We start from the raw sequence: 11,080 nt of genomic DNA on the forward strand, positions 1-11,080 counted from the left end.
CCACTTCCCCCCAGGTTGAATATGACCCGTCCACCACCACCCTCTGAGTACGACCTTTGAGCCAATCTGCAATCCATTTGACTGTGTGGACATCAATGCCACAGCCGCCTAGTTTTTTAATGAGGATGGGGTGGGAGACAGTGTCAAAGGCCTTGCTGAAGTCTAGAAAGACTACGTCCATGGCAACACCTGCATCCATTGCCTTTGTGACCTGTTCATAAAAGGCATAAAAGGGACAGGTCTGACAGGACCTGCCCCTAATGAAACCGTGCTGGTTGCCTTTGAGCATCATCCCTGAAGCCAGCCCATCACAGATGTGCTCCTTGATGATCTTCTCAAAGAGTTTCCCAAGGATAGAGGTAAGACTGATGGGCCTATAGTTGCCTGGGTCCTCTCTCTTCCCTTTTTTGAAGATGGGGACCAGGTTAGCTATCTTCCAGTCATCTGGCACCTGGCCCGAGCATCTGTGAACTTGGCCAGTCAGCTCTTCACACGTATATCCAAATCATTGATAAAGATGTTGAAAAGCACTGAACCAAGCATGGAACCCTGAGGGACACCACTGGCCACTTCTCACCAGGATGACACTGATCCCTTCATTAGAACTCTCTGGGTCCTACCCCACAGCCAGCTTCCTACCTACCTAACTGTCAAGCAGTTAAGCCCACAATCCTTCAATTTTTCCATGGGAAAATCATGGCATACCAGATCAAAAGCCTTTTGGAAGACTAGGTATACGATGTTGACCTCCTCTCTCTTATCCAGCTGGGGAGTTCCCTGGTTGTAAAAGGAGATGAGATTGTTAAAACAAGACATGCCCATGATGAAGCCATGTTGGCTGTCATTCAGAATCCTATCTTCTGCAAGCATATTGCATCTACAGTGCACTGTACCACTCCTTGATGAATTTTTCCAGGATTTTGCCTGGGATAGAAGTTAGGTTAATTGGCCTATAGTTGCCCACGTCCTCTCTCCTCCCCTTCTTGAAGACAGGCATAACATTGGCCCTTTTCCAGTCTTTAGGGGCCTCCCCCAACCACGAGTTTTGGAAGAGTTTTTCCAGAAATCTCACGATGACTTCGGCTAGCTCCTTCAGTACTCTCGGATGAAGTTCATCTGGTCCTGCTGACTATAAATGTCTAACTTTTCTAACTGATCACACACCAGCTCAATGTCAACAGTAGGAAGATGGTCATTCCCACCATGCAATTAGGTTTTAGGGTTCATTATGAAACACAGATTAAGGATACTTATTTTAAAAGCCAGGTTACCTGAAAAGATTATGTTAACATCACTGCAAGGGTCTTATTTAGATGGGACATTAAAATTTGGGTGCGTGAGGGGGGCAGGTGTCTACACTGTCCCAACACTGGGACTGCAGCAGGACAGGGAGGCTGGGGAGGTGCCTGCCCCTCCAGCAGGTGATGGGGTGGCAGTGACAGCCTCTGATCCCAACCCCACCTCCTCCCTCTGGCCAGGTGTGAGCCACAGGTGTGAGTCTCTCTCCCTGCAGCTACCCCAATCCTGCACCATGCTATTGCCTGGCTGGGAAGATGCAGGGACACAGGCCCATGCCACTTTCCCCTGTAGGCCCCCCTGGGCTGGCTGGAAAGACTGCCCAACTGGGAGAGGCAGGAGGTGCCATAAGGGAAGAGATCCAGGGTTTCTTTCCCTGCAGTAGCCTCGGCCCTGCAGCATGCTGCTGCCTGGCTGGGGGACTATGGGGCAAAGGGTCTGGGGTCTCCCCCCAACCACTGTTGACCGTCACCATCCACTGTGAGGAGCAGTGCTGGGAAGAGGAGCCACTCCAGCAGCCTTCTGGGAGGTGTGTGCCCAGGCTCTGAGCCCTTCTTCCCCCCACCAAACAGTGAACATCTATTCAGTTTGCTTGGGCTCTAACTTAGAGTAGTTTAAGTAAAATGCGATAGAGCTCTTTCACCACAGGCTTTTTGAATATCTGTGTAACCCGGGCGGTACTCCAACAGGTACCCCCTCTCTAATTGAAGGTATCAGAGCAGGTGCACAAGCGCTGTGGGAGGTGTAGAGACCCTCCTCCCCCTATAGAGCAAAGCCAGATTACTACTGGGGACTTAACCATATACCTTTTAATGACAGAACAGTACTGGGAACATAACAGGTATGAAACAGGGGGTATAAGGGACACTACAACACCCTGAGGGGCAGAATTCAATAAAGGTTAGACACTGACAATCATAGACATATTCATCCAGTTGACAAAAGACAGGGTTAACAAAATATAAAACACAAGCAGTAGAACAAACAATACTGTTTGGCAAAATATAAAGAGCACAAAATACAAAACATCAAATAACAAGGAATATAAGGCTTAGGTATATGGAGGGTGGGGGGAGCGGGGGAGAGAGGGAAAACACAATGATCCCCTTTCCACTGCAACAAGAATTTCTCTCTGTCACTTCACTCAGCCTAAGTCATCCCAACTGGAACTTGGATCACCCATGCAGTAGGCAGAAACTCTACCACACAACCACCAGAGTTGGTGCTGGTCCAAGCTGCTAGGGGTCTTGACCTTCCCAGAGCCCCAGCCTCACATCAAGCTGCCTGGCCTCTTATTGGAGGAGCTGGAAGCAGAGCTGGGAACCTCTCAGGTTCAGATCCTTGCTGGAGCTGGGGAGCCTCTCCTGCTGGCTGCAGCGTCTCGTAGGGGATCCTGGAGCTCAGCAGGGAGCCTCTCCTGCCAGTTGCATGCTGCACTGCTGAGGGTCCAACTGGTCCCTGCAGGTCCCACTCCTTCACGCTTTTCTGGGGCAACTGCTCCCACCCCGCTGGCTCAGCTCTTTGAAACTCCTTCCTTGTGGTCCCTCACTGGTCTCCCCTGAGTCAGCTGGGCTGCCCCTTTTATCCCCCTCCAGGTGACCCAAGGGGCCAATCAGGAGACATGGAGGGTGAGCCTCTGAGGCCTGATTGGTAAGGAAAGGGAATCCCAAGCCTTCTAGTCCTCTTTTACCCTTTCAAAACCCCTGGGCCAAATCATTACCAGATTGGTGAGGAAAGGGAATCCCAAGCCCTCGAATCATCTTTTACCCTTTCAAAATCCCTGGGCTAAATCACTACCAGCTAGCCTGTCACATCAGTACTTAGCCATTTGGATTACTGGAGCTCCCTGGTGCTACTTGAATATGAATCTGTTTCATAAAGATTGCTGCATGATAAACTATATCCATATTTTGTTATTTTTACATAACCCAGGCACACGCAACTATGTGCTCCCCTCTCCAAAAGAAAAGATAGGCAGAAGTGCTGTGAGAGGGATCTGTAAAATACTGGCCAGTTCCCTTTATTCCCTACAGAATCAAACCAGGACCAGGAATAGCTTAACTACATACACATTTATTAATGTTTACAGGGAACCTTCAAAAGATAGCTATTAATATACAACTGATACAGATATTTACATATTTATAAGAAAGTATTGGTAAATATGTGCAACAACAACAGGTATACATATAGCTAGGCAACACAGCTATCACCAGGTAAGTTCAGGCAAGAGCAAGAACAATTAGATACAAATAAACCTCAACTTGCTGACTTAACCCAGGCCACAATGGAGGACAGCAATATATCTATCTATCAATATCTATCTATCTATATAAAACTATTTACAAAATGGGAGGTACAATCTTCCCCACGGCCTCCAGGTACCATAGGAGAAGGAGGGTCCCAGTATTTCCTCAGCCCCAGATGGGCCCACCTGGTCCCTGATCCCTGGGGACCCCCTTTCTGGGCTTCCTCCCCTGTGGGGACCTGTTCTCTGGGTACTCATGGATCCGGGGAGCCCCAGGTGCCATGTTGGGGCCGCGTAAGGCCCTGCTTTCTGCCCTCCATTGGGCCTTGAGCCACCTCATGGGGGTCCTGACATTCAGGCCTTGTCTTCTGCCTTCCGTTGGGGCTCAGACCACCTCATGCAGGCCCTGAAACCCAGACTTCTGGACCTTTGCCGCACCCCACTGGTGCCTCTCGGGTGCCCGGCATCACATTGGGTAGGGGTTGCAAACCCAACCAGCCTGGTGCCGCTCCCAGGGCTTGGGACGCCATGTACCGCTGCATAGACCAAATCCTCAGCTGCATGCCAAGGGTAGCAGATCTGAGCTACCATGTGAGGCTCCCAGGATCTGGTGCCTCCGTGCACTGCCGTTTGTACCGAGTGTTCAGGAAACTGAGCTGCCTCCCGCAGCTCCCAGGGTCTGCCCCATGCACCTGTCTGTGCACCACTGGGGCTGTAGCCAAAGCTGTCTGCTGCTCCAGTCCTGCTGAGGGGTCTTCCATGGCTCTTCTGGGCTACCGCTTCCACCTCAAAAGAGCTAAGCAGTTCTCTATACTCTTCTTCGCCCTGCCTGCTTCTTTGTCCCTTGACACATCTGCCATGTGCTGGGCACGCAGTTCTTTTTATTCACTCTGGAAGCTTCGCCTCCAAAGTCTTGCCAGACCTGCAGAATGCAGGCTTCAATCACGTCCAGGAGACTCTTTGCCCCACCCCCTGTGTGAGGGGAGGGGCTGGCCCCGTCCAGCCCTTACCTGATTGGTGGACGGGCTCCACTAATTGAAAAGAAGATTTGCCAAGCCCATTCGAGCTGCGCTGCATCACTAAGTCTGCCACATTCATTTCTGGGATCTAAAACTTTTTTTGATGTAACTATATTCCTTTTACCCTATCTGGTGAATGGGAGGTACATTTGAATAAAGAAAAATATTAAAAAATCAGTGGGTACATTAGTCAGTGGGTACATTAGCCAGTGAAAGCTAATGAAAGGGATTTTTCCTATTTGAGGGTCCTAAGGCCTCAGCTTCCACTGCCCATGCCAATAACACACAGTCTTGGAGAAGCATTAGGAAAGAAAGGTCCATTTTCCTATCTTTCCAGTTTAAATACAGAGAGCTGGGTACTGCATAGGCAGCATTTGAGGGATCATACAATTCATTGTTTCTAGTTGGAAAGTAACACACCATCAAGTATTGTTAGAAATTAGCTAAGTAACCTTTTGTAGAATTATTTTTTTTATATTTAATTTAAAGCAATTTCTTCCTTTTTTCGGCTTGAAGTTTCACATGAGATTTTGAAGAAGTTACTTCATTGACCATTGGGAAATCTCAGTTTGTCATTAATTTTTTGGAACATACCCCAGTTTGGGTTCCCTGCGTGAGACACCTTGGACCTGATTTTCATAAATCCCAAGAATCCACAATTTCAATTAAAAACCAAAGTATAGGTAGCCAGTCCTCTGGGAAATAAAACAGATAAACAGAATCAGATCTATTCCTCAGGTTGGGAAAGCAAAACCTAAGGCCTTCAAAGTTTTAGAATACTATTTTGGCTTCCATTTTTCTTGCAAGTCTCTAAATTGACAGAAGGAGAAAATGACCAATAAAATTTATGCAACCAGTTAGAGCGTACATTATTAAAGAAAATAAATGTACTACAGTTATGTTTTGCTCATATTATTACTCCATTAAACTTCAAAGTCAACTAACAAAGAGAAAAGGAAAGAAATATGTTGTGGTTCTTTCTACATACACTAATTATGAATAGTTGCTCAATTTAACAATGTGTAAATTGTATGAAGTCAAGACCTGTCAAAAAGGTAGTTACCAATGCCAATACATCTAAGGACAAAATGTTGATGACTATATATAACAAAAAAAAAAAACATAGATAAAAGAACCACATAAGCTTCCTTTCTACACAAAGTGATGGTGTTAAATGAAATCTGACTTGTAAATAAATAGTTTTGCCCCCCTGTAATTCCATTACCATTACCAAAATAGAAAGTGAAAACTGTGTGCTTTACTTAGGATACATTCTGGTGACCTTCTATAATTACAATAGTTTTTCTTCTTCTTTTGAATACTCATCAAACTGATTTCTTCATTTAAAAAAATCATTGTTAAAATAGCTCATCAGTGTTAAACTTTCCATCCCCTCTTAAAACTGAACAAGGAATCAGCTCACTATTTTAGAACAATGACACTTCTTAGTTCTAATTTCCTGCCAAGTTTCTAAATACCTTATTCGCATAAGAAAAGACACAAAGATGGGGAGGGGGGAGAAAAAGGGGGAGGAACTGTTCAGAATGCAAGACAACACTCCAAACAGTCAATAGCACTTTACCCAGATATTTTTCTTATGTTTAAAATAAATCATAAGTAAAAATACACAGAATAGCAGCATATGTCAGAATGGTATGTGTGCAGAAAGCATTAAAATGCATCAGTGAGGTAAGGTTGATTTAAGATTTAGATCTGAGATTAAATTTCCCAAAGATGTGTTTAACTTAAGGTTATCTTTTCTTGAAAATTCCAATTTGTTGTCTGAACAGACAAACCCAAGCCCATACAAAAAAAATATAAAATAACCCCACCAATAAAAACACTTTTAAATTGTATTTGGACTCATATTCAAGCATTTCAAATAAGTTGATTTAAAACCATGATGTTTCAGTACCTTAATACACTTTCCTCCTCCCTTCCAAGTCAGTTAAAGTCTTGAGCTAACTGGAAAGGTTGCAGAGTTCTCCCCTTAGCACATGTCAGATTAGTCAGTGCCTCCCAAATGTACAAACCCAGTTCCCAAGCTGTTATTTGCAATAACACTTACAGCAGAGTTCCCTTGCCAAGTAAACCCATTAACAAGTGAAATGCGCATGTGCAAGAACAACTTGCATTTGTTAAATAAAAACAGATCTTAATTTTCTTACCTTATAAATAAGATTTTTTTGCAAGAGGAAAATAATAGTAATAGTAATAATAATAATAATGATGATAATAAAAACTGATGAAAAACTTCAGCAGGCCTGGCTCAGCCCCCCTACTCCACAGGGAATTAGCCATCACATTCCAACCATGTCATCAGAACAATGAAAGGTGAATGTTGTGCAAAACAGCTTGGGACCACTCACTGATGATGTCATCCCTCCCTTATATGGTTCATTATTGTGCAGATTTACTTTGGTCAGTGAGAAGGGGTGGAGTTAGAGAAAGCAATTCTTAGCAAGAGAAAATAAGTTGGCTGCAGAAAAGCTTAGGAAAATGCATATCCTATACTAGAAAGAATCGGGTGGGGGGGTCGAGAAAAAACTACACAAGAAGTGGATCTGTTCTCTCCTCCCACTGTTTTTTTTTTCCAGACAAAATGAATTCCAGCCAACTCTATTCAGCATGGCTGAATTTAAGTAGCAATCACATTAGTTTAAGATTCAGCATGCTGAGTTGATATTCATTAGGGTTTAGGTAAACAGTTGATTAATATAAAGAATTCTATCCAAAGTACAAAAAATGCTAATAGATAGCAAGCAGACTTTTCAATTACTATTTTTTTTTGCAGGTGCTTTCCTAGAAGTCATCTTTCACAAAGCTAATATACATGCACTCTCCAAACTAATGTTACTCTGTGCTTCCTAATTTAAATCAGTTCAACTATGGTTAGTGTCTGCTTTTATCAGCATTCCAGTATAATACCATTTTCTGGGTTTATTATTGACAGCCCCCCTGCTGAGCTTGAAGTTTATAACTTAACAATTAAAAAAAGGCATTTGAACTCAGGATGCATCAATCAACTGCTTTCTTTTAACTGAGCTAATACAAAAGAGAAGTTTGCATTGCTCATTTTTTTCTTTAGCTCAAGAAAAGCTCTAATTTGTTTGTTTGCTTTTTAAATGGCAATCATACTACTGATAACCATTAGTTGACCCCATAGCCACTTGATAAAGGCATGAGTAAATGAAGAAAATCTATTATGTCTGAATCATTGATTTAGTACACTTGACTGTTTGCTCCTAATTCTGCTGCCATACATTCACTCCTAATGTGAGAGACAGTAACAAATCAAGGAAGCACAGCATTACCACATTTCAGTGTTTAAAAATGAAGTCAGGCCTCCAGGACACCAGACTGAAAAAGGAGATTTTCAGCTCTGACATTTTTCTGACAAGAAAAACATTGCCTTCTGAGCCCTTAGATTACACTTGAGTTACACTTTCAAGTTTTTTCTCTTCAACAATGATGTCTGAAAGTCGTTACGATGTTATGAAACAAAAGCTAGGAGTTTCATGTAATCACATGATCCCCAGGAACTTGACATTCAGACTGAACACTAAATATTCTAAGAACTGGCAACATAAGAGTACACTATGTTAAATATTACTGCACAGAGAAAGCTTAAACATCACTGAAGTTGCAAAGTCAAGCTGTGAAAAGTTAGAAAAGGAATATGCATTATTTTCTTTTGCTTATGTATTATAAAATCAAAGAGTCATAGAGAAGTAGGGCTGGAAGGAACCTAGTCCAACCCCCTGCCTGAGGCAGGGTCATCCCTATCAATACACCTATAATCTAAACTGTACATTAGACTACCCTCAACACTGACACAACATAGACCTAACACCCTCACCTGCCACAAGTAAAGCAGAGGAACCACGGAAGCTAATGTCCTGCTTCGATAAAATGTTATGTATAAATAAACTCAAGAAGTCCCAGGTAGGGAGTCAGCCATGCCCCCCCCACAGTCCATGAAGGCAAAACCCCCTACAGTCCTTGTAAATCTGACAGTGCGGTAAAATTCCTTTCTGATCCCAAATATAGTGATCAGGCTGATTGAGTGGAGGGGAAAACCCTCTAGCCAGGAACCTCTGGCTTTACTATAACAAGAGAAATGACACCCCCAATTGCAGTCCCAATCAGGGGCGACGTATAAGAAGTGCACGCAGGTGCATGTGCAGCCCCTATTCATCACAATGTACCCCCTGCAAAAAGGTGATACAGCCGCTGCTCATCACCCCACTGGCACACTGGTAGCAGCGTCTGCGGGCTATCCATGATTGCCCCTGGCCGCTGCCGATGCTGCTGGTGGTCCCTGCAGGTGGTCACTGACCCATGGTCAGTGCTCACCTCCCCCACCCCCACCAACAGTGCAGGCAGCACCTGCAGGAGTTCCCCACTCCCCACCACTTGGCTCCCACTGCCACTGGCGCAGCCATGCCCCCCCAGCTGCTGGGGGCATGGGCCATTCATGGTCCCAATCCTTAGCTGTAGCCAACACCCAGTGCCCCTGGAGAGGCTTAAAAAAACCCTGCCACACGTAGCAGAGAAAATAGTGTCAGGGAGAAGGGGCAGGAGCAACCAGCAAAGCCCAGAAGCACGGGAAATACCATGGTAGAAAATAGATATAGCTATGCCTAGATCATCCCCAACTAGTGGCTGTCCAACCTCTTCTTGAACACCTCCAGAGATGGAGAGTCCACAGCTTCCCTAGGCAGTCTATTCCACTGCCTCACTATTTTCACTTTCTGGTTATCCAATCTGAATTTACCTTGTGCAACTTGAAGCCATTGGTCCTCATTCAGCTCTGCAGCAAGATTGTAGAAGTGCTTTCCCTCTTCTTTATAGCAGCCTTTCAAGTATTTGAAGGCTGCTATCATTTCCCCTCTAAAGTCCCTTTTCCACAAACTGAATGTGCCTAGCTCCTTCAGCCGCCCTCCATATGACTTGCATTCCAAGCCCTTGATCATCTTTGGTGCTCACCTAGGGATCCTCTCTAACTTCTCCATGTCCTTTTTAGAATGGGAAGCCCAGAACTGCACACTGTACTCCAGATGAGGCCTAAGCAGTGCTGAGTAAAGAGGAACTATCACCTACCATGTCTTACACCTAATGCTTCTATAGATGCAGCCCAAAATTATGTTTACCCTTTGTGTGGCTGCACCACACTGCAGACTCATACTGAGTCTGTGGTCTACCAAGATGCCCAAGTCCTTTTCCATAGAGCTGCCATCCAGCCATGTATCCCCCATTTTGTAAGTGTGTTTTTGATTATTCCTCCTGATGTGTAGCACCTTGCATATGTTCATATTGAACTTCATTCTGTTAGCTCTAGTCCAACTTTCCAATCCCTGGAGGTCCTTCTGATAGTGCTTGCATCCTCCAGTATGTTCACAATCTTTCCCAATTTTGTGTAGTCTGCAAACTGGCTCAAGAAGCATTATAAGACTGCCTTTAATCACATGATCATGCACTCTTTCTTTTCCATAGGATCCCTGCCTCATTTCAAGCAAAGATAGATGTAGCTTGCTTAAAGAGTAACTTTTCAATAATTTGTTTTATTTGTTTTCAATGTGTGACCCCGGTCTTATTTGTTGAAGCTGTCTTCTGAAAACAATTCTTAGTTTCTTCATGGGCTTTTTTATAATGCTCATCAATACAGTACAGGAATGCTTCACAAATAGTAATGAACTTATTTTTATAGCACTCCCTGAAATGAGAGAATAATTATTTTCATTTTAGAGATGGGGAAGTGAGGAACCAAAAAAGTAGGTCTAATTCTGGAAGCACAATATGAGATGCCAAGACTTGTTTTTGCCCAGTACCAGGTATTCCTTAGTTGTTATCAGTACAGAGCACAGTTCCCCTGACTTCAGCAATGGCTGCAAGTCAAACCATAGAGTCTCCAGTTGGACTAAAGGGCACGTGATTAATGTGACAATTTTCACAAACTGTGAAAAGTTATTCAAGTAACTTGCCAACCATCATGGAAGAAAGAAACTCTGCGGTCTGAGCAGAAATAGAATCTAATTCTCCCTGAAGGCATAAAGCAGCTTTAACCAGCCCTTCTGTTCCTGCAGTCCCCTGCCTCATTTACTACATTCCAGGTGCGTCAATACAAGATGCTGTATTGCGCATTAAACTAATCTACATGTGCAATAAAATATCACCATCTACACATGCTTGACAATTACTGCATATTAAATTAATCTAATGCTTCATTTGTTAGTACCAATATATTTAGGTACTACAAAAATGGCACATTAACTAATGTACCCTAGCACATGTGTAGACACTGACACTCGGTGTGAACTGCACCCCGTTGTCAGAGAAATCTGCTCTGTGTGTGCTGCCAAGACAGAAGCTACCAGGCATGCGCCATGGCGACGGGCCTTGCAGGTGCCCTTTTCATGACCTGTTGGCCTGTCACTCAGGCCTGACCTAGTTTTTCTCTGACGCAGACTCAGTTGCCTCACAGAGCTTGCAGCTGGGCATACTCAGAGACTAACTG

General features: G+C 44.1%; 1 protein-coding gene across 4 annotated transcripts in view; it reads right to left on the minus strand.

The window, feature by feature from the left end:
* Positions 1–11,080, minus strand: part of FILIP1 (filamin A interacting protein 1) — a 201,596-nt gene that overhangs the window by 39,693 nt on the left and 150,823 nt on the right. Inside the window, exon 1 of one of the 4 annotated variants that reach the window (XM_019537653.1) lies at positions 6,732–6,879. The exons of 2 other annotated variants lie outside the window; for them this stretch is intronic. The gene's annotated coding sequence lies outside the window, so the exon portion shown is untranslated. Of the gene's footprint in view, positions 1–6,478; positions 6,616–6,731; positions 6,880–11,080 lie in introns of those variants that run through there. One more of the 4 variants, XM_019537652.1, reaches the window with a different exon arrangement.

This window comes from Crocodylus porosus, unplaced genomic scaffold, assembly GCF_001723895.1.
Source record: "Crocodylus porosus isolate Cpor-Errol unplaced genomic scaffold, CroPor_comp1, whole genome shotgun sequence".
Taxonomy (NCBI): Eukaryota; Metazoa; Chordata; order Crocodylia; family Crocodylidae; genus Crocodylus; species Crocodylus porosus.